Source organism: Marmota marmota, unplaced genomic scaffold (assembly GCF_001458135.2).
Source record: "Marmota marmota marmota unplaced genomic scaffold, marMar, whole genome shotgun sequence".
In the NCBI taxonomy this organism is placed as follows: domain Eukaryota; kingdom Metazoa; phylum Chordata; class Mammalia; order Rodentia; family Sciuridae; genus Marmota; species Marmota marmota.
Genome location: NW_026000185.1, coordinates 3,313,170 through 3,336,235, shown reverse-complemented (window position 1 = coordinate 3,336,235; position 23,066 = coordinate 3,313,170). Strand labels below are relative to the sequence as shown.

Below are 23,066 nucleotides of genomic sequence, written 5' to 3'. Positions count from 1 at the left end.
CACCGAGAGCTTGTGCCGCAGGTTTGACAGCCACGGCCCCCTGCTCCCAGGGCCTAACCCACTGCCTGGTGGCCTAGAAGCCTCTGTGTCCCACCGGGGCCTCCCTGTCCACGTTGTCCAGCCCACCCCCCAACAAGCCCCTCTCAGGAACTGCCCCTCCTCCAAAGGATGTATCTGAGGCGAAATCTCCAGCCTCTCGCCCAACCCACCCTTCCGTCCCTCACAAGCCGCATTCATTTTGCTGCAGTCAGGAAACCCGCCTGCTTGCTCTGCCCCGATGAGTCCTGTCAGAATTTCCAGAGAACCCTGCATCTGTGAGTGGAAGACGGGAGGACTCGGAGAGCTGATAGCAAGCATCGAGCTGAGGAGATCCAATCTGGAGGCCCTGCATTCTGGCTGGATTCTCTTCCTCTTTGGACTGGGAATGATGGGGATTGGGGGCGATTCCATCTCAGAATCTCCTACTCCCTAGAGGGGGCGGGTGGTCCCATGGCACCTCATGAAGGAAATCTCTGTCGGCAAAACCCTGGCATTTGACATGTTCAGTGTCATCAGCAGAACTGGTGGCTTTAGGCAGAGATCACCGTACTGAAAGACATAACTCAGGTGGCCACATTCTGTTCACGAAAATGCCGTTCCATAACCGCAGCTCCTGTAGGATCAGCCACGAGGTCCTAACTGTGGCCTTCGGCAGGGCTGCAGGTATGCTTAGAAGTGTCCCAGGCACAGAAGCCCGTGCAGGCACACCACGGAGCTCCTCATTGCACTTTTAATCCACTGTGTTTTCTATCAGTCACTTTAGTTACTTTATGGAGTCTGGGATTTTGTACACTGAGACGAGCAAATGGCAGGAAAGATTGTTGATGGCTGGAATTATGGACTGGACATTTGAGATTCACACCCGGAGACACTCAACGTGGGAAGACGTGACATGCTGTGTCACTTCTGTGCATCATCTGCCTTTTTCTATCCCCTGTTCCTCTCCCAGGCTCTCTCCTCTGTGCTCTCTCTGTCAAGGGGCAGAAATTACTGCAAGGAGATCATGAAATATTGTAGTGCATGTACGTAAAAATACATCAACTCTGGCACGTTTGTAATTTACTCTTAAGTAGGAGGATTCGTATTAGAGATCTATATATCATATTAGCAAAATACTTTCCATCCCGTACTATATTATTTGGCCAACATGATGGCTGAATTTCAAATGAAATGCAAAGGTCATGGTTGCTCTTCTATTAGGGCCCTTTAATCTCATTTGTCTCCCCATTACGGACCTCAACTTTATTAGTGGCTGCAACTACCACTGATTTTGAACTGAGAGACGGTTCTTCCAACAGATGTCGTTTCAGGCTTTGAATTTACAAGGGAGGGACCCGGCTTTAAAATTCTTCAGTCCCCCCGGAAAGGAGAATGGGACAGTTTGCGATTGTCCTCTGGTTTCCCCAAGGTGAAGTTTTTAGATGGAAGAAAAGATGGGTCCTGTCTCCCCTGTGACCTACGGTGTGCCTTTTCGAGTACTTGTATCCCCCTCACCACCTGCCCCTCTCAACCTGGTGACCACCCTCCAGCTTTGAGAAAACCAGTAGCTCCAATAAAGCAACCATACTTTATAAAAAGTCCCTGAGAAACAATTTAACCCAGTTGACCACGTCCATCAATCTGTCACCTGGAGAGAAGCTGTTGACACCAGGTGACCTCCTCCACCATCGCGCCACGCAGTTGTCAGAGGGCCAGAGCCTGTTCTTTGATGCTATACAATTAAACTGAAGGATGGAAGGCTTGTGCTAGAAGGAAACCAAGTGCACAGAGAGGCTCCGGCCACCTGAAGCACCTCGGGTTCCCAGGCCCACAATGCAGATCAGCTTCAAGGGGACCGAGGGGCTTCCGGGGCTCCCACCATGCACCCAGGAAATATTCACAGGGCAGGGATTCTTTTAAAAATTAAGCCACCCCCACCCAGAGTACCTGGTATTGCATGAAATGCTGCTTTCCCTTCGCTCTTAATAGTGACCTAAACATGTTGGACATCGGGAATGTCTTTGGCTGAAAAGAATAGGAGGTGGCCGGTGGGGACCCCCAGTATGTGGGGGGAAAAGAGAAAAAGGAGTTTAAATTCCAACAATTTCTTTTTTTTTTTCTTTTAAATCATTTCTAATAAAGAAGCCCCCAGCTTTGGACATTTCATCGCTCACCTGAGACGCGCCCCCTTTCAGGTGTTGGCAGGTCACCTGTGGAGGCGTGACGCCAGCTCACAGGGTGACTCTGTGTGTGTGTGTGTGTGTGTGTGTGTGTGTGTGTGTGGTGGGAACGTGATAGGCCCAGCATGTGCAGCACCTAACGTACAGCGGTCCCTGGGCGAGCCGTTCCAGGATAAAGGAGCGCCTGCCAGGCTACGCGCTGGCCCTGCCCATGCCCTCTTGGACTTCAGATTCAGCTGACCACTCCCATGGCTTGTCTTTCCTCACAGTGTAGGAGCTCCATGAGAGCACACAGCTCTTGGTTTTATTTCTGAGGTCTCTAACTAGACACCGTGTAGATAGGTTCTCAAACATTACAGTTTGAGGGAGGTGGAGAATGATATCCTTTTCCAAATTCAAACCAAGACTCTTCTGGGATCCCCGTGGGGCGATGCGCTCCGTGCCTACCTGTGGTCGAGGAGAAAGGAAACCGCATTCCCTGTAGCTTCCGCTTCTCATTTCCCAGAAATCCAGATATGCTTCACTCCTGGTTTGAAGTGGCAGGTGAAATAATTCAGTGATTGTATTATAAAAATTTTACTAACTATTCCTCTGGCAAAAAATAAAAAATAAATAAATAAAACAAAAGAAACAAAACCAATTCATCCCTAACGCTCCCCAGTAGTTGTGGCTTTGGGGATGAGGGAGCTGACGTTTCCTGCATGGAGCCTCCCTTTCCCCATGGGCGGCCTCTCTTCCTCGGCCTCCGGAGCTTCTTCCGCCTCCTGTGTTATCTCGAGGAGGCTAGGACCACGGAGTCTGCTAAAGGGTGCATTTGATGTTATATCCCATTACTCTATTGATTTTTTTTTAAGTTTCTCTAATGTTATAATGAGAATATTTTCTACTCCATCCTGAAGGATTCTAAAGCTTTTTATTGAGCCCGGGGTGTGCCACACACATGGGCTGCCTCTCCCGGATTGAGGGAAGGAGGCCCTCCGAGAGACCAAATGGCAAAATTGCTTTTCTATCGACCCTCAGCACAAGAGTTATGGACGTCCTGTCTAATGAAGGCCCCGGGGGAGTTCTGATGAGGTCACTGGGCTGGACCCATGATTAGGGTAAGTGCTGGGCCCCGGTTAAGTGCTCACTGCCCCTCCAAGGGTCAGGAAAGTTCTTAGCAAAGGATTTGAATCTCTTTGCTTCACGCAAGCCCCGTTGGACCCATACAGCTCAGCCTGAGGGATGATCCGAAGTGGGAGCAGGAGATACAGAGGCACAGTGGCATCGAGTCAGCCCTAGGAACACACACCACAGAGCCAGCCTGCCAGGGTTCCAGGTCTACCTCTTGCTTGTTTTTGGCTGTGTGAGTTTGGGCAAGTTGCTTAGCTTCTCTGAGCTCGTAGAACAGTTCTGAGTATTAGAGGAGGCAGGATCTGATGTGTAAAGGGTGGACCCTCAACAATTGCAGGCTGTGGTTACATGACCATCATGACTGTCACAATGCTCGACCTTAAGGAGGCACATGGTTCTTTCACAGGTAGCCTATGGTCCAGCCGGAATTTGGTCCTGCATAGTCAAAAGCTGGATGCTTGTTGAGTAGGTGAAGGAGTGTCCCCTTGGTCATTCCCTTGACAAAGGGAAGGCGAGGTCAGTGTAGGAGATAACTCAAGGCAGCAACTTTGCTCCGAGACCTGGCTCCTTCATAAATCCATGGTTTAAAGATGGATGTGCAGAGAGGCAGCATTGCATGAGGCTCAGGGACAGAGGGTCTGCAGTTAACGTCCAACCAGCTGCTTGCCACTCGTCAGCCGGGATGCCAGTGTGAGCATCCTTTTCCTGATGGATAAAAATGGGTGCAATGATAGTGGCTTTGGCCCTTAGCATGACCGGCTGTGCACACACCAGGGCACGGCAGAATAAGACATCAGGATCCCAACACCAGGAATCCCCAGTGGCATCCACACCCTGTCCCCAAAGTTTCAGATTCCTTCGGCCAGGAAGGAAGACCCCTTGGGCGTCAATCAAAGAGTCTTCCAGGTGGTTCTCATCAAGGGCCCGGCCAGTCTCAGTTCAGGCCCCTGGCGGAGCATCCTCCAGATCTCTTTCCCTAGTGTTGCTACTTCTTGTTTAGGGAGAAAACATCTGTGTTCTCGTTTGCAAGTTTCAGATTTTCATCTTTTGGGGAACCCTTTTGGGGAGACATGGTCCAGAAAACCTGAGCAATTAAGGGACAGTTTTATCAGAATTTAGAAGGTCCAGTCATCCCTGCCATGAACCACCTTGCATGCACTAACAGCAGCCCACCTTGTGGGGCCCCGCGTCACCTCTCTCTGGGTCCAGCTTTCATGCCCTGGGGCTGCTGCATCTGGCTGTTATCTGCGGCTTTGATAGCTGTCTCTGGGTGCCATCTGCAATCTGTCAGGGAGGGGCGTGGAGGTGCCCTGAGATATCCCAGGTGTCTTGGTTATCTCCACAGGGAGGACACCATGCCCGTGGGCACAGAGGGCAGAGGCACTGTGGCAAAGGCCATTGCAAGCCAGGCAGCCAATTCTTCCCCTTGGCACCAAAAACAAGAGTGGTGAGGTACTCAGTGTCAGAAGTAAGCAAGAGAGGGGGGCCTTGTGCTCTGATTGGAGGGCCCGACCTGTTTGGAAGGGCCTGTATTTAATGACATTAGACACAAGACCAACGTCCCCACCCAGTTTCCCCTAGAGCTGCAGGAGGACGGTGTGCAGAGCGGTCTCTGTCCGTCCTGCGTGGGTGACGGCAGGAGGCAGTCTTAGAATGAGGTCAGCCAGCGGTGAGTGCCTCAGAGGCAGCGCAAGCCCCGCATGCACGGGGAGAAGACAGAGATGCAGGGGAAGTGGGTGGCAAGCTTGGAGGCCGTCTATCAGAGGAGGCCGTCTATCAGAGGAGGCCCATCTGAACAGGTGACTTCCGGCAAGAAGTGGACAAGGTGACTCAGCAGCCGGGAGAGATCAGATGGGAATCTGTGCCAGAGAGAGAAAGAGAAAAACAAGTTCAAAGGGAGCCCTGAGCCAGAAAGGGGTTCCAAAGCGCAAGCCAGGAGGGCAGCACTCAGTCCTCCCTAAGGAGCCCGATATTTCCTGGGTATAGTCAGGAGGCTGGTGAGTCAGAGGCCCTGGACATCTGCATTTTCCAAGTCTTTCAGATGCGATGTGGGGAATGGACGGCAGGGGGCAAGAGTGGAGGAAGCCAACCAGGAAACTGCTGGGAGCCCAAGCAGCCTGCAGACCTCCTCTCATCTGGAGTGTCCTCCCTTCCCCCTGTCAACCCAGTGTGACTCACCTCTGGCCAAGCAGGGTCTGGGAGTTACTTGCAGTCTGGGACGAGGCAGCCAGCCTCCACTGTTCCCAAATTGCAGATCCAGAGGCGTGCCCCACATTCTCTTCCTGAATCCTCTGCAGGCGTAGGTTCTGAGGAGGAGCTGGCACCTCAGCGGGCTCCCCTCTGCAGCTGGTAAGGGCTAGATGACACGCTCCGCTCCGTGGTTGGGAGCTGTGAGCCAGGTCATCTTGCAATTCTAGGAAGCTCTTTTGCTTGAGCTTGCACAAATACGACTCAATCTGATCCACATTCTGTTTGGGAATTAAAAACCTAACCTTCTGAGACTCAGTCTCTCTCCCACCCAAAGATAACAGAAGGGTTTCCAAAGGACTGTCTCCCCAGGTCCAAGGTGCTTTTCTTCTTCTCACCAAGGGAGATGAAGTAGCAAAGGCTCTTCTATCAGTTGCAACATGTAGCATTTGAGCCTTGATCCCACACTGTCTTCTTCAACTCCGTGCTACGTGTGCGCACTCCTTTTAAAGCCATTCTTAATAACTCTGTTTATTAATGTGATCATTTGAAAAAAATAATTGGAAATGCACACAAAAGTAAAAATTTTTTATGGGCAGCCCATTGACTAGAAAAAAAAATTCACTGAGCGTTTGGGTCTTGCTCATTGGTCTGCTGGTGTGGGGGGGTGGGCGGGACCCATCGCAGAGCATCTACGGCTTCCGATTCCGCGTATTTTCAGAATTTAGCCTACAACTTTTACTTGGCGTTAACATGTGAATATTTTACTAGGCCATTATTCATTTTTTGAAATTACATTTAATGATTCCATAATGTCCTCCTGTAACTGGATTTGTCACTGCTGGTGACATTTAAGGAATTTTCTTTTCTCTCCCTTATTAGTGTTACAAATAATGCCACAAGAGAACTTTTCTGTATGCAAGGCTCTGCGTGCATTTGTTTTAGATTTCCTTGTATTGGGTTCTAAAAAGCACTCTTGGGTGGGGGTGTCAAAGGATGTGAGCCTCGTGAATAGATTCCATCCACTTGCCTTTTTAAACTCATGGCACAAATACACCCACAACTACCGTCTACCAGGATGCTGGTGAACCTGGGAGTTGGCACGTCGCCGGGCGTTATTAGACACTCTCACGTCTGATGGGTAAGAAGTGGTGTCTTCTTCAGTGTTCTCCCTTTGGTCTGTCTCGTGATTATGTTAGGGAACACGTATAACCCCTTTCCTCAAGTGTCAGACTCAATGGAGGGTGGACGCTGTTTATCCTCATCATACAAACTGAGAAACCAGAGCTGCCTGGTAAGATTAGAACCCAGCCCAGTCAACAGGGCCCTCCCGGGGGTATCAGCCGCAGCCCTGTTTTGCGTCCAGGCACGGTGAGTCCAGGGAAGGCCCCTCTTGGCTGGGGGTGAGGCAGGCAAGCTGCAATCTGATTGAAGTAGTGCACACTACCGTGTGGATGACCCACAGAAGCATCTCCAATTTTTATTTAAAAAAAAAGAAAGAAAGAAAACCCATTTGTTATTCTAACTAAGCCTGTATTTTGTGGAAGGGATTGCAAAAAGTTTAACAGAAGTAAAAACATCTAGGGATGACAAGGGGACATATCTGTGAGTGAATTCAGGTTTTCTTTCAGTCCCCCTGCTAGCCCCCGACTGGCCTCAGCCCACAGGCCTGTTTTATTTAATAGGAATATAGGGTGTTTAAAGCAGTCGATCGGTTGCCATTACGTAAGCGTCTGAAATTCCTCTTTCTCCTTCAGAATGGAAGGCCTGGGTGCAGTCCCTGATGTTCATGTCTAACTCCCAGTGGACGGAGCCCACCTGCACCTGAGTTGGGTCCCCTTTACCACGTGGCTCTCTTCCCCCTTCCTTAGTGACCTCCCCTACTTGCTCCCTGCCTGGGCCACCCTGCTCAAGCCTTCCCCTCCTGTGACGGTGAGGTGTTGACTGGGCCCTTTCCCCAGTCAGGACTCCCCAGCTTATCACCAGGAAGGGGAGGCTGAAGAGTCATGGTGGGCGGTACCTGAGCCCTTGGAAGACAGGGGTGCGGAGCTGGGGTGTGGTCCTGGCTCCCTGCTCGCATTGCTTGGTAACTTGAGCCTCCCTTATTTTGCTGCCTTGCATCATAGCTCCTCGGAGACCTGAAATAGAGTGGACCACACTGTGCACATTTTTGAAGGATCATGAGTGCAGGCTAAATTTACGATCTGCGTCCGTATTCTTAGCACACGTTTCCCCTAAACGGAGATGGGAGGGACTCGAACGTTCTGTCCCAGGAGGGCCTTCGTCATCCACACGTGCCTCTCAACGCTGGATTCCATCCTGCCTCCGTGAGGGTGTCCACAGGCACCTCCAGCAAAGAGCTGGGACCCAGGGATCTTCGTTCCTCAATGGCAGGAGACACGAGGGTCACTCTTCCCAGCACATTTGGGGTGCCCCGTCTCATAGAACTGCTGTTTTAATTTTTGCTGTTTTGGACATCACTATTATTTACTTCATATCTACCTGATTTGATTTCAGTTTATTTGTGGCAGTAGAGTAACTAAGACCCCATTGTTATAAGTTGAAGCATAACTCAGGCAAGAGCTGGGATGTTAAAAATAAATGGGACTCCAAGCAAGACCATCAGATGGACCCCCGATGGCTAGGAAGCCAGAGGTTGGGAAAGGGTATCACGGTGGTAAGGGCAAGGCAGCCATTGTTCTAGAAAGCCCAAGTCCTTATCCGCAGCTAACCATCTCCTAGGGTCTATTTGTGCATACCTCGGTGGTTTCATTCAAATAAGAAAACAGATCAACAAAACACCTCCAGCTGTTGTGCGGTCAGTCTTCCCCGCCTCGGCCATTCCTGTGAACTCCTGGTGGGTAGCCCAGGCTGCCCCTTCCTCTGGGGTTCCGCCACCAAGCTCTCCTCTCTCTGCCTCCTGCACCCACTATCTGTATCCATCTTGGTCGGAGCCATTGACTCTTCTTGCCAATACAAAAGGCCTCTTTGCAGAGAGGGGGCTGAGGCTGGTGGTCGGGCCTCCTCCTCTGTGCTTGGCCTTTGCGGGACCCCACGGCTTGCTGCAGCCTTGCAGGGGGGTCCCCTGGCATCGCATCCCAGGAGGTGGGCTCCTGTTTTCTAATTGCTCCCTCCTGCCACCCCTCCCCCTTTCTTCTCTCTGTCCTTCCTCCCATCTCCACTCTCACCAGCATCTAGAACTCGGTGCTGGGTGTGGGCACCCCCCTTGGCTGGGGCGTCGGGTGCGAGAAAACCTGGGCTTGGGCTCTTGTTCTGCAAACAGCGGGGAGGTTTGGATCTCCAACCTAAGCAAGAAGGAGTCCACTGTGGATTGTCTCAGTTACCTGAAGGGGCCGACTTCCCAGCCCCACCCTGTGTGAGGTCCTCTGATGACCCAGAGCTGGCTGCTGACTGTCTTCCTGCCTTAATGTCCTCAACTGAGAAACTGAAGATGGGACCTCTGCTTCCCAGGGTTTACACGAGAGGGAGTGAGAAAGCACAGAAGGACAGGCCTCCCAACCACGGGGCTCTGTTGACGAAACGCGGACATTACTTTTAAACATGGGGTGTCCCGTAATCTTATCTAAACCCTCATCCCTCAGCCGACAGCCAAGAGGACTCGTGCCACATCCGTCTCCTCATAAGACAGTCACAGTTCCTAATGTCGCACTTGCTTTCTCTCCTCTCCCTCTCTGCTGCTGCATAATTTCATTATCCGCTGCACATAAGTGTGTTATGTAATTCTCCCGATGTGTCATCGAGGGCTTCTGTTTAGCTGTCGTATTACTTAGGTCCATGATACTTTTTGTTAATCCCCAGGGAATCTTATGAACAGAGGTGGCAGGGCCCCCCTCTCTACTAAGTGGGACACTTAAATATCGGAAATGACACAAAGCACCAGAGACGGCCTAAGCATGGAGTGTCCCCGTGGCTTTATGACCTCCAGGAGACCAGTTGAGGCATTTGTTTAAAATCCCCGCGTCCACACAGGAAGTTGATGCCGCCGTGCAGGTGGCGCAAGCCCATTAACCAGGGTGCACAGTCAGCTGCACTGGCGGGTTGCTCTCCACGCCGTGGGTTCTGGTATCAACCCTTCCTGATTAGCTCTCGTCATCCCCACCCCGTCTCATCAGCAAGGGCTGTTCTCATCCCCGTTTTATGGTTGAGGAAACTGAAATTCGAAAAACTTATCTCCCTTTGCCTGGAGATACACAATAAGAAAGTAATCCAGATGCAAAGCACCCTCTGCAGACACACACACACACACGCACATGCACACACACACAGACACCCACATGCATGCACACACACTCATGTATACCCACCACACACATGCATGCCCACAGTCATGCACACACTCACACACGTGCCTGCACACACTCACACTCACGCACACTCACAGACACACATGCACACAGTTCTATAACCTCAGGACCATTTTCTCTGTGGCTTCAAGGAAAGGTACATGTTGTTTGCTCCAGGGTTTGGACAGCTCCCTTCTTGTTTCTAACACTAACATTAAACTAATCACTTCTCTCTGGGACTCTGTTTCCTTAGGGGCCAAATTTGGAGGGTTGGATGAAATTGTTATTTTTTTAAGGTTTTTAAAGTATTTTTTTAGATGTTGATAAACCTTCATTTTATTCATTATACGTGGTGCTGAGAATCGAACCCAGTGCCTCACACATGCTAGGCAAGCGCTCTGCCACGGAGCCCTGACCTAAACTGCTTCACGGTGCTCAGGAGTGGGGGTGCTCAGAAGTGGGGTGCTCAGGAGTGGGGTGCTCAGGAGTGGGGGTCGAGAGGGAGGAGGGCTGGAGGAGTGAGTTGAGCAGCTGCCTCCTCTCCATGCGCCAGTGTGCGTCTGCTTCCATCTGGGATGGAGGGATGGATGAATGGCAAGAAGGAAGGAGGGAGGCAGGGAAGTGCACAACAGCATGTCATACAATATCAACCACTCAAAACAAGCATCATCCCTTCCCAGGTGCACTGTTACCTATAAACAAAAACGTGATTTGTAATGGCCGTATGATATTCCAAAATATGGATGGATTACCTTTGCTTAACTCCCCGTTTTCTAAAACATGCGTGTTATTCTTGTTTCTCACTCATCTGCTCATGTATCCATCATTTATTCATCACATGTTTATTGGTAACTCTTCCTTGTCAGACAGTAACCTAAGCGTAGTAAGGATGCTCTTATATGTCTGTCTTTGACATATTCCCACCTATTTGCTTCCACCATTTTGAGGAAATCTCTGTTGGCATCTGGTTTAAGATCGCTGGCTGTCCTTGTTGGGGACACCTGGTCCTGCACAGCCTGCAAAATGAGGTTGAGGGGTGGAGATGAGTCTGTGTAAATGTCGCGCTCTCCTGGCCAAGGGGCCGACTGGCTTCTCGGCACACGGCCCCCCCCCCATGGCTGCAGTTACGGGATGAGCAGGCATTCTTCGGATTGCATGGCCACAGCATCAAAAAACCCACTCAGTGTTTACAAGCCTCAGAGGCTAGAACTTCACCTGCTGAACTTGGAACTTCCTGTGCTGCTTCCTTGAGAGCCAAATGGGCCTTGGGGAATGTCTCCTCCAACCTGTCCAGGACATCTGAGAGGCAGCCTTGGGGACCACTGAGACCTCAGACTTTTCAACTCCCCTTTTGAATAACCTAGGGGAAAAAAACAGGTGTGTCATAGATAAAGTGCATCTAGCTGAGATTCTATGCTGCTGAAATTTCAGGCATAAAATCTATGCTGCTTAAAATCCAGGCATCTCGGATAGAAAAAAGGCAATAAAGAGAAACCAAAGCATAATTCCTCATGAGCTGGCTCTGCCGAGTCAGAGGAGCTGGGCAGGGTGGCCACTCTGAAGTGCCCCACGGAGGCAGGGTGCCAGATCTAAAGTGAGGCTTCAGAGTGATGCGGCATCCAGGGACCGGGCTATTTCTGTCTGCAGTCTCTGTGTCAGGGACTGGTGACACTTCCCCCGGCCCCTGATGCTCTTCTTCTCCCTGATGACTCTGATACTTGAGTGATGGTCAGTCCATTTGGAGGCAGCTGGCTTTGTTTGTCATGGGACAGAAGATATCCAGAAAAGACAAGACCCCAAAGAGCTCAGGCCTCCGTAAGAACGAAAGGGGGCCCCTGGGCAGAAGACACCATTCATTTCTCCTCTTTTCTCTGTATCCTTTCTTTTCCTCCCTTTCCGTGATAGAGAGCAAAGCGTAGGGAAATCTAAGTAGGAGGCTTCTATCCTTGACTGATTCCTTTTTTATTTTTCTGCTACCTAAGGGATCATTTAATTCATTTCATGCCTGTGGAAAAGACCAGAATTTCCTAATTCCTCCCAAATACCTGGGCAGGTTACCTCTCCCAACCCCAGCTCATCTTTATTCTGCACTGAGTTATGTAATGATTTGATCCTGTAGAGGAGTAATTCACCTTTGTTCCCACCTACGTTAAGACTGATTACAAATCCTCATAAAATACTCATTAGACTACCCAAAATGTCCTGAAGAATAGACTGTTACAGAGAAGGTAATGCCGTTGCTCAGAAGTGTGGGCTTCTGTCTAATTATGTGTAAATTATCTGAGTGGAATCTCAAATGTTTAGTGATAAACAGTTTTATGCTTCTCAGCAAAGTATCTAGTTTGCGAGGCAATATAATCAAAAGCAGATTGTGTGCAGTGAATTGTAGATGGTATAACTTTGCATCCTTTTCAAGTTATTGAAAGAATTGGAAATGTGTCTCCAGTCCTTTAAGAAAAGCAAATGTTGTAGCCTGCCTTTTTTTGGGGGGTGGGGTGGGGGAAAGATAATTGATCCTTTGACTATACTGCTGTTCTGTTCTCAGAAGAAACATTAAAAAGTTGGATTTCTTAAGAAATGCAATTAACCGACTTTTATTTAATGATTTTTCCCCTCAAACTATTCATCCTGGAGGAATGGTATCTGTTGGTTATTAACAAAGATGAGGATGGAGTATTAAGAAGCAGAACATCGGGATATTTAGCTGCAATGCACATAGACTCGCTTAGAGGAGAACCCAGTGTGGTTCGTGGGCCTGTACCCCTTCCTTTGGGAAACGTTTCCTTTAAAACCTCCCCCATGTGTCACCCCATCACCAGGTGGGATGGGAGAACCTTCACTGAACACCAGAAGAAAACATCCTAATAATAAAGCCAACTGGACACCTTGCATCAGCATGGAGCCACTGTAGTCCATGTGGCTGGCTGTCACTAGAGTCACCATGACCCGAATGATTATTAAATCCCAACGAGTTAAGTCTGGCCCTTCATTACTTCCTGATTTCAGCAGCAGAAGGGTCCCCAAATGCTCCAGAAACTTGAGAAGGTCTTCCAGGGCAGGCTTCTGCCCCCAAAATATTAGTCTTGAGGCTTCTTTAAGCCCAAATTGTTCAAGGTGCATACTTAGGATGCCACACAAGGAAGCTGAGTCCGGCTTTAACAGGAGAGGAACAGCTGAGAAGGAGTCGGTGAACCTGCTAGAAGAGGAATCGCGGCCTCTTAAGAGTGGAGGAGTCTTTCAAAGCCCTTCTGCTTCCAGAGACGTTCCTGTTACAAAAGATGAGCAACCTGGAAGGAAAAGGATTTGAAAGGCCAGCAGGAGATGGTGGGGGCGGGGAAGAACAGTATGAAGACAGATTAATATTTTAGTGGCATGAGTCAGGAGTTGTTTGCTGGTCACTGATGGGTCATCAGTGCAGAGCAGAACTCACTCACGTTGCCTTGGTCACCCAGGTAGCCAAAGACATCTCTGAAGGTGTTAGCAATGGGGCTTGGCTCTGCGGGGGTCCCAAAACACTACCATCAATTCCGTGCACATGATTTTAGGTTGGAAATAAATGTTGTCATAGATGCTCAACCAATTGTCCCCGTTGCAGACGTGCGCCTCGTTAGATACCTTCTGATTGGATTTGCAAATATACCAGCTCATTAGACTGATATATTATCACCTTCAAAGAGAGAGAGAGAACTTCTTTCAGTGTCCCTAGATGGCTCAGTCTTAGGTTTATCTAAGATCAAAATAGCTGCCTGAAGACCACTACATATGTGTCTGACGTTGGTTGAACTGGACATTCTGGAGGCAAACTATTTGGATCATTGACTAAAGATCTCTCTTAGCATCATGTGGATCTTCCCGATCATCAATATATCCTTTCAAAGAAGCCCACTGCTCCTGTTAGAACTCATCAACATTTACCACACTGTCTATAGAGCACGTCTGCTTCCTCTTGACCTCTGCCTGGCTTCCCATCCTACCTTCACACATTCCTCAAGTCTGTAGGACACAGGAGAAGGTTAAAAGGCCTTTTGTTTTGATTTTCATATTTGTGAAAATATTACCAATGGCCAGTTCATGATATATTTGAACTTAAAATAGCATTCGTTTAAAAATGCAATAAAACCTGAAATTTACGCTAATCTTCATTCCAAAGATTAAAGCTACCAATGAATGGATCATGCACCTGGGCCAGGACTGCCTTGCCCTCAGACTACATTTATCTCATAGAAAAGGAATGATTTTGACCAGGGTTAGAGAGCAAGATAGTGAGAGTTTGATGGTTCAGTTGGTTTCTTCTTGCTTTTTGTTTCTTTTCTTAAAAAAAAAAAATAGTTACAATTCCTTTAGGAGCTGGATGTTAAAATGTAAATACTAAAGAGGGACCTGAGAGAAAGTCCTGTTTTGTCTGACTATAAAATTTCCATAGGCTTCTGGAGGCTCTTTTTCAAATATGTTTTCTTCTCTTTTCTTTTTTTTTCTTTCTTTCTTTTTTTTTCTTTTTTAATATGGATCTTTGGCCAAGGGGGACCCCGTGCTGAGTGGCTCACCTCTCTGACTTACACAGAGGAAGCCCAGGGTAATAGAAATAAATGCTGCATTTTCTCTGTATATAACATGTCACTTGGGCAAAGTGCTACTGCGTCTCTTTGGTAAAGCTGAAATGCGGATTTCTCAGAAATGTCTTGTTTTCAGTTAATGATATTTTCTGCTTTTCACCAGGTGGCCTCTTTGGGGGTTTGCACTTGAATTCATTTCTCTGTGCGTTGAACAGGTTTTCTATTATTCGTTGATTCAGCAGCCATTTACCCAGTCTTCCATGCTGGGGTCTGAGCCAAGCGCCTGCTCGCTGGGCCCGGCAAGTCCTGCCCTGTCCTCTGGGGCATTGGCGGGGGGAGGAGGTGGAGGAGATGGGGCCCACCTCAGGACCTAGAATGGCATCAGGGACAGCCCTGTCTGCCTGGGGCTGAGCTGGGGACTGTGACTGCTGGTGGACGCACTTAGATGGCAGCCCGGGCACGAGGCGAGTGCAGCCGGACTGGACTGTTGCTGCCCTGGAGAGGACTCCGAGCTCATTTTTATCTGGTGTAAAACCCCACAAGGAAAGTCAGCTTCCGGGAATGGCCCAGCTCCTGGTCCCTGCTGCAGAACCAGCCCTGGATGACTCACAACTGGGGAGAGGAAATTGACAGATAGTTCATTAGGCCCCAGGGGGATGAGCTTTGAGAAATCCATGGGCCTTGAAGAGCAGAACTGTGGCCTCCAGATGTGACCACATCCTCAAAGGCTGTGTGCACTGGCCCTGGGGACAGCCCCAAATCAGCTGCTCTGAGCAAAGGACCTCTGCGTGGACCTCTCTTCAGAACAGGAGGTGGGTGGGCTTCAGCATCTCAGCCCTGACTCTGATGATATGACCGCACAGCTTTGGTCTTGTGCAGTCATGAAAAGAACTACAGTTGGCACGTATATGTTTTTAGCTGTTGTTCTCATCCATTCATTTTTCTTTTCCTTTATTGCAAAAAGAGCAAATCCATGTCTCAGAGAACTTGAGGAACTCCCCCAGCCACACAGAGAAAATGGCTATTTGGATGCAGGTATTCTGCCTTCCAGAATGGTCTCTCTGCTGCATCTCACTATTCTAAGAATATTAAGGACTGGGTGTGGTGGCACATGCCTGTGATCCCAGCCACTTGGGAGGCTGAGGCAGGAGGATTGCAAGTTTGAGGCCAGCCTTAGCAACTTAGAGAGACGTTGTCCCAAAATAAAAAATATAAAGGTCTTGGATATGGCTCAGTGGTAAAGCATCTCTGGATTCAATCAATCCCCAGTAAACCCCCCCCCCACCAAAGAATACTAAGAATAGGTAATCCCTGATCCCTGGGCTAAGCAGAGCATGTACAGAAACTGTGCATCTCCAAGGGAGGCTTAGAGTCCCCTCATCTGTGACCGGAGAGAATGGAAAGAGGGAGGCGGATAAGAGGGATGCGTGTGCTTTGCCAGCAGTTCCTGTGACACCACATGGGGCCCATCATGTAATAAAGACCACGATGACTTGAGCCCAGGGATGAGTGTGGGCATCTCTCAGTGGGCTGGACAGGGTGGTGGCACAGGGGGGAACTGGAAGCCAAACCAGGGCTTCTCAGTAGGGACGCTGCTGACATTTTGGGATAGAGAGTTCCCTGCCTTGTGTCCTGACCGTTGTCAATGTTGGCAGTATCCCTGGCCTTCCCCACTAGGTGCCAGTAGCACCCTCCTTCCTGAGTCAAGTCACCCCCTAAAGCCACAGTTGCACTCACCAAAGACATGGCCTGATGGCGACAGGGACGGGCTTCTTGCAACAACAGCAGTCGTATTTAATTGAGCTCCTGCTTCCAGGGTTGGTGGTGTAGACTCGGGTGGCACCAGACTGGTACCCTCGCCCAGGGACAAGAAGACAAAACCGTGAGCCCTGGTCCTCTGAAAAACAGGGATGATACTGAGGCCAGCATACCTCATAAACTTGTGGAGAGAAGGGTTGGCCCTCACAGAACACTCCAGAAGGTTCACTGACTAGGGTCCTCTCCTGGGCACGATACTGGCATTGCTGGAAGACAGTGGGGCTTCTGACTCCTTCCTTCCTGGGGCTTCTAGTCTAGACCAAAACAGAGTCGCTGGCAGGGATAACAGGGAGGATGGGGCGGTCTACACTTCTGCTTCAGTTTGAGCGGATGCAACCTGGACCTTCCCTCTGAGGCTGAGGTGGTCATCTGAAGATGGAGGGCAGCATTGATCCCCTCCCTCATTTTCCTTCTGCAAATGGCATGAGCGTGAGCTTTCCGTCCATTCCTCTGTCCTAGCAATATTCATGGGACAGCAACACACTGCAGAGCATGGGGTCTTAGACATGGTCGGGAGCATAAGCCTGCTGTATACCAAGGCTTATCTTCACCGTAAACCCGTTGCAGGGAAAGACCAGGATGTTGAAATCATCAAGCCGCTCTTCTGCTACCTTCTGCTCCAGACTGTCTCCTTGAGCCTTGGCTTTCCTGTCTGTGCTTGCTTAGGGTTTGGGCCTTGCACACCTCTCCGCTACATGCTTTCTGTTCATTTACCCCCTAGGGCTTGTCCAGCTTCCGGTCCCCATAGCCTTTATTTATGGACCCCAGTTCCTCCTCCTCACACTCCAAGAAGTTGCAAATCCAATGACGCAGGAAGGGCAGGGTGCCATGAACCTGCAGGGCTCCATGCCCACCACAGACTCAAGCATCCGGGGCGATCTGGGGAGACCACTGGGCAGGTGACGCTGCCTCCCACGGTGGCAGAGAGGTGGGAAGCATGATGAGTGGGAACAAATGGCTGGCATCCAGCCTCCCTTTGCTCTGTGTTGGCCTTCTGTACCTCGTCCCCCAGCCCCAGCCCCTCTCCCTGGACAGTACTCTCCTCCACCCTCCACCAAAGCTCTCTCCCCGTGCAGTGTCACCTCATTGTGTCTCCTAGGGCCACTCAGAACTCCCCAGAAGTGAGAAAGGGTTTCCTCTGGCTTTAATCTGTACCTGCTCCTCTCATCAGATCCATGTGTCCGAGTCAGCTTTGCTGAGGCGACGTTCACAGGCAGTAAGATTTGCCGTTTTTCCACATCGTTCTGCAAGTTTTGACAAATGCACACAGTGATGTAACCGTCCCACCATCAGGATATGGAACCTGTTCACTTTTCCCACGAGTCCCCTGGGGCCTGATGACAGCCAGTTCCCAGCCCCAGCCTCTGGGGAGTCACCCATCTCTTCTCTGTTTGCGTCTCCTAGAAGGCCATCTGTATGACTAAATGGAACCCAGTGCAGGTAGATTTGGGGTCTGACTTCTCTCTGTCAGCACAGTGGATCTGAGATTCGTCCACGGGTCTGAACCTACAATACTCCATTCTCCCCTTTCATTGCTGAGCAGCCGTACTGTGCTACAGCTGGGCCACAGGGTATCCATGCAATAGTTGAAGGGCGTCCGGTTGTTGCCGGTCTGGGCTGGTTATGACAACCTTGCTACAAACGTTTCCTGTACAGATATTTCTGGGAATATAAATGTGGTTCTCCCGGGTAGAGCCATGCTGCTGGTTAAACGGTGTTGCGCATATTTAACTTGATAAGGAGGATTTGAAGAGAGGCAGTGGACATAGGAGAGCTTTGGTGTGGCACCCTGGGTCTGACTCTTCCTAGCTCGGTGACCTCCCGTAGTTTCTTAGAGCCTCACTGGGCTGCAGCAAAATAAATGGCAACACCGTAGCTCCTGCTGAGATTCGAGTCGCTCACAGCTGCAAAAAGGCCCACAGCTTCTGCTGGGTGCCTCCAGGCCTAGACTCCCTCTACAGACTCCCTCCTGTGCCCGAGCATGCACACTGGGTGCACCCTGTGCAAGGTTTCCTTCCCCAGAACGGTCCGCCCACACCTCTCCTGGCACACTCCTCAGCCCCCCATCACCCAATGGGAAGCCACCTCTTCCTTGGTCTAAATCCATCCTCTTGCTATCTATGGCTTTTTTATTGTTCTTCACACCCTCTTCTTTTCATTTATAGCATTTGTCACAACTCATCTTTATATATATATATATATATATTTTTTTTTTTAATTTTTTGATACTGGGGATTGAACCCAGGGGCACTTAACCACTGAGCGGCACCCCCAGCCCCTTTTATTTTTTATTTTGAGACAGGGTCTTGCTAAGTTGCTCAGGGCTTCGCTGAGTTGCCAAGACTGGTCTTGAACTTGTGATCCTCCTGCCTCAGCCTTCAGAGCCACTGGGATTATGGGTGCGCACCACCCCACCAGGCTCACAACTGGCCTTTAAAAACTGGCCATGTGATTCAATGTCAGTTGGAATTTTTTATTGGGATTATTGTTGAACCAGAGGCACTGGTAAGAAACAGTACGGAGGGCACTGTACCCAGATGTCTTCAACAGTAATGTTTGCAAAATTATAGTACAGTACACAACCAAGAATATCGATTTTGATACAATCCACGGATCCAAGTCAAATTTCCTGACTTTTTCTTGTTCTAACGTGTGTATGCATGTGTGTCAGGGGATGGAATCTAGTTTTAAACTTTATCACATTTTATCCTGTTTGCTGGTTCCTGTGTCCACTACCACAGTTGAGATAGGGAACAGGCTCAACCACAGTATTTCTTCTGTTGCCCTTTCTGAACCACACCCACCTCCCTCCCCTCCAATTCCTAATTTCTGGCAAATGCTGATCTCCCCATTTAAAATTTTTTGTTTATTTATTTTATTGTCCAAGTATGGTGGCCCACTCCTCTCAGCAGCTCATTAGGCTGAAACAGGAGGATCACAAGTTTGAGGCCAGCTTCAGCAACATAGCAAGACCCTGTCTCAAAACAAAAAAGTAAAAAGGGCTGTGACCCAGAAGTTAAGCACCCCCTGGGTTCAATCCCTGATACAAAAACAGACAAACAAAAAAATACAATAGACACTCCACATATGCAACCATATAGTACCTAACCTTTGGAGGTTTAACTGTTTTTGCTCCACAAAATTCCCTGGGGACTCATGCACATGATTGAACGTATCAATAGTTGGTTCCTTTTAGTTGGTGAGTAATATTCCATGGTATGGATGTACCACAGTTTCTTTAACCATTCAAGTGAATGGTTAAAGTGAACTTGTTGAAAGACATCTGGGCTGATTTTTTGTTTTCAGTTATTGTGAGTTAAATTAACATTAACCTTCATGTGTGGATTTTTGCATAAATGTAAATTTCCATTTGTCTAGAACAAATGCTCAAAAGTGAAAATGCTAGGGCCCCATTTTGTAAGAAACTGATTTGATTGATTTTTAGTCTGTCTCTGCCAGTAGACTCTGAAGTTATTCAATGAATGAGTTTGTTTGCTTGTTTGTGTTTAATTGCTGTACACTGGGAACACCACGCATCCTTAGAACATAATTTACCACTCTATAAATATTTATAGATGAATTAAATGAGGAATGAATGAGTGGATGCATGAATAAAAATGTTGGCATAGGGATTAATAAAATAATGTATGTAAATAATTTTCAGTAGGCCTAGCGTAGAGCAGGCTTTGATGTCCGGAGATGCTTTTAGCACCACCATCACCATCAGTGGGCATAGTTTTGGCCAAAAGCAACAAGAGCAAACTTCCATGTGCTTCTGCCTAGACCATTCCATGAACATTTAAGGGATTCCAAAGCTCTGTTTCCCATCACCTCCTTAAGGAAGAGCCCTTCCTGTAGATACACTGAGGGATGCTGTGGGAATTCAGACTTTGTACCTTAAATAAGATCCTGCTTAAATTGGCCATGTCAAAGGAGCACTGGGCTCAGGGATGGAAGCCTCTGGAACATGAAGGTGGGTCGCCCTGGGGAGGGCCTGCCTCCTTCCAGGATGCTCAGGGTCTTAGTGTGTGAAATAGAGATGGTGGGGCCGATGGAGATTGCACGGTGCTTCATAGAGAGAGGAGGCTAGGAATTCTTATTTGCCGGAGGAGAGTGCAGGACTTGGTCATGTCTTGATCTGTGTACAAGGGGCTGGTAAAGACAAGCAGTTCTCGTAATAAAAATAGAAGTGACAGGAACGCCACTGGAATGATGAGCTGCCTTGCACAGGAGCCCTCCTTGGTGGCTGGCGCGGGAGCGGCGGGCCCAGGAAGCATGCCAGGTGCTGCGCGGCGCTGTGCGCGTCTCTTTCTAGACTCCTCTCCAGGCCACCTCCAAGGGGCCAGGGAGCAAAAGGGTCGCAGCTGATTCCTGGCAGAGTGAGCCCCTGCTGCTCCCATCCAAGGCCACCCGTGGCCTGGGGCATGGTGGGGAGGGTGTCTTCATTCTCACTGGGGCCACTTTAAAAGTAGAAGAGGGGGCTGTGGCTGTGGCTCAGTGGTAGAGGCTCGCCCTGCACCCGTGGGGCACTGGGTTCAAACCTCAGCACCACATAAACATGAAGTAAAGGTTAAAAAAAGTAAAAGAGGAAGAAGAGGAATCTGTTTTCTCTTCTTTGCTGGGACCATTTTTCCTGTCCATTATACAAAATGTGGTCACTCTATATTAATAATAAAAATGAAAACAGTAAGGATGACCTATTCAACGCGTTGTTTCCTTGAAACTCTGGATGTACCTGTGTAGATATCTAGATTCAGATCTAGAAAGGAATGCATTTAGAAACGAAGAGCATAAATTATGGATATGGATTGTACGTACAAGGGACAGTACCAAATAGGTGTGTGTGTCACTCCCCATCTCCAGGCACACACATCCGTGTCTATGCATTTTCATACATAATTTCTGAGTTTTATAAGCTTTTCTTCCCTATTTTTTCGGCGGGGGGGGGGGTACCAGGGATTGAACTCAGGGGCGCTTGACCACTGAGCCACATCCCCAGCCTTATTTTGCATTTTATTTAGAGACAGGGTCTCATGGAGTTGCTTAGTACCTCAACTGCTGAGGCTGCTTTGAACTTGCAATCCTCCTGTCTCAGCCTCCTTAGGCACTGGGATTACAGGTGTGCGCCACTGTGCTGGGCCTCTATTGCAAACTGGGGGATATCATCCCCATGGAATGTTTAGTAAACTAGTTCTTAGGGTTGGATATTTGACCAAAATTTCAAACCAATGCTGTCTGCATTTTCTGGCTGGTAGCTACTTCTTTATGCTCTGTGGACGGACAGGAAGCCCAGTGCCCTTGGTCCCCTGAAGGCACTGGACCAAGGCCAGAGCTTGTTCCTCCCTGGTCCTGGTTTCTCTTCAACAGGGAGAGGCTTTGGTGGTTAAAGATACCCTCAAGGGTCTTGGGGGGGGCCGCATCTATCTGATCCATAGTTTAGAATTTTATAATCCAGTTTAATTTCTGGAGTAATTTCTCCATCCTCAGAGGACTGCATAAAGCCTTCAACTTTCAGACATTCCACTTCAAAACCCATTTTTAGGAATGCATTATGTAGTAAAGTTGAAGGTCCAAGGTAAGGACATCACACTGCTCTGAGTCAGGGCCTCTCAGTGTGTGAATTTAAATAAGTGGTTACTGTACCCCGCTCTCAGTTTCCTTGCCTGTAAAATGGAATGGGCCATATTTCCTTGCCAACTGGGTTGCTGGGAAGAAAGGAAGGAGACAATGAACATAAAACACTTGGCGGAGAGCCGGGCACACGGGCAATGCTCAGTGATTCTTGGCTTGGCTATTTTTTATGGCATTTCCTGGAACTGTGAGAGTCTTGATAGGGCACTGGCTGCCTAGAGGAGAGTATGTTAGAACAGGCTGGCTGGGGAGGGTGGAGGTTGGGGAAAGGACGCCTGGCAGCCTGCTTCAGCACCCTGGGGACTGGCATTTGCCCTGGAGGTCATAAAATAGCCATATCCCCAAGTTCCCCAGAAAACACGGGTGCCTGCTCCTGCCTGACGCCCAGAAGTCTGCTCAGAGACCATGTAGTGCAGCTGTGAGGAGGGAAAACAGGGCGTCAGGGCGGTGCCAGGTGTTCCAATGACTTCCTTGACTAGAAACCCCAGAGCCAGGGGAGAAGAGCAGGATCAGGAAGCAGCAGAGGGTTTTCCTTAGAAAGTGGAAAAGAATGGCTTCCTGTCTTTTGATCCCAAGAGAACAGGGCTTTTTCTCCCTTAGAGGCTGATTTATATTGCCTTACCCTTGTTCACAGTCAGCAACAGCCTGGTTACCATTACTAACAGGAGTACCACTGACATCATCATCACCACCATCATCACCACCACCACCACCACCACCATCACCATCACCACCACCATCACCATCACCATCACAGTCATCGTCACCACCATCATCACCATCACCACCACCATCACCATCACCACCACCATCACAGTCATCATCACCACCATCATCACCATCACCATCACCATCACAATCATCATCACCAGCACCACTCACTACTACTATTATCACCATCTCCATCTCCATCACCACCATCATCACCACCATCGCCATTATCACCATCACTATTACCACCACCAGCCCATCATCACTATCACCATCACCATCACCATTATCATCACCAGCACCAATCACTACTACCATCATCATCATCTCCTTCTCCATCTCCATCACCACCACCACCACCAGCACCATCATCACCACCACCATTACCATCACCATCACTATCATCACCATGCCAATCACTACTACTATTATCACCATCTCCATCTCCATCACCACCATCATCACCACCATTGCCATTTTCACCATCACTATCACCATCATCACTAACACCATCACCATCACCACCATCACCATCACCATCACCATTACCA

At 49.1% G+C, this 23,066-nt stretch overlaps 1 protein-coding gene across 25 annotated transcripts in view; it reads left to right on the top strand.

Moving 5' to 3' along the window:
• The window catches only part of Rbfox1 (RNA binding fox-1 homolog 1), a 1,613,147-nt gene that overhangs the window by 1,243,573 nt on the left and 346,508 nt on the right, over positions 1–23,066 (top strand). The window lies entirely within an intron of this gene.